The sequence below is a fragment of the Anopheles aquasalis genome, chromosome 3 (genome assembly GCF_943734665.1).
Source record: "Anopheles aquasalis chromosome 3, idAnoAquaMG_Q_19, whole genome shotgun sequence".
Lineage (NCBI taxonomy): Eukaryota > Metazoa > Arthropoda > Insecta > Diptera > Culicidae > Anopheles > Anopheles aquasalis.
The window spans coordinates 50,443,549-50,444,403 of record NC_064878.1 but is presented as its reverse complement, the minus strand read 5'-3'; the positions used below and the strand labels follow the sequence as shown (position 1 = coordinate 50,444,403).

Sequence of the window (855 nt, the reverse complement as noted above, 5' to 3'; positions counted from 1 at the left end):
TGCTCTTATGGTTTTGAGGTTTGGTGCGTGGGCACACAAGAACGTACAGCCGTGAAACATGCTGTCATCTTCTTCCATTGGCCTCCGCTTATCAATTAATGAATCGCCAGACCAACGGGAATGGGGCGGATGGAACCGGCTGCAAGAGCAAGCCATTTACGGACAATTCGCTTGTCGTAAGATTATGTCACAAAATGTCGCTTCCTCGACTCCCCAGTCCCCCCCCCCCCACCCTCAACAGAAGTGAATAGTGTCACTTTTATTGACCGAAAACGGTCCCGAACCGAAAACCGAAGGGGGGGCGAATAGACTGCAACCATAATTTACGCCAACGGAGGATGCCGAGAGGGGACGAGAGATACACATTTGGGCATCGAGCGTCGCCGGTCCGAGCATTAGCAAACAATTTCATTGCGCGCCGTGCCCTTCCCGGGCCACATTTCGATTTCATAAACATTCCAGATTACGACAAAATGGGGATTCCAGGGACACGTTCACGCGCCACTCAACACGCGGTCTCGGTTCCGGTACTTCTCCCCCCCCCCCCCCCCCCCGCCACTGGTACGACGCTCTCGGTGTCATATTTCTCCGTTTGCCACACATCGTCACAAGGGATGGCAGCGGCGCACTCCGCTTCCCGGGAAATTGGAAATAATGTTCCCTCGTGTTTACTGCCACCATCGGCAGAGCAGGGACCAAAGGAATCGAGCTTTTGTCGCGTTGTGTCCCGTGTCGTGGGAGCGCAAGCACGACGAGGACGATAACATCAAGAAACAGACGAGTCGAGGGAGCAGGGAGCTAGAACACACTCCGGGCTCACTCCGTGTACGTGCCGTGCCGTGCCGTGCCGTGGTG

The 855-nt window shown here is 55.4% G+C and overlaps 1 protein-coding gene across 1 annotated transcript in view; it reads right to left on the bottom strand.

Moving 5' to 3' along the window:
* Positions 1 to 574: 574 nt before the first annotated feature.
* The window catches only part of LOC126576727 (uncharacterized), a 39,163-nt gene continuing 38,882 nt past the window's right edge, over positions 575 to 855 (bottom strand). Inside the window, exon 14 of the mRNA XM_050238031.1 lies at positions 575 to 855. This exon is cut by the window's right edge and continues 1,513 nt beyond it. The gene's annotated coding sequence lies outside the window, so the exon portion shown is untranslated.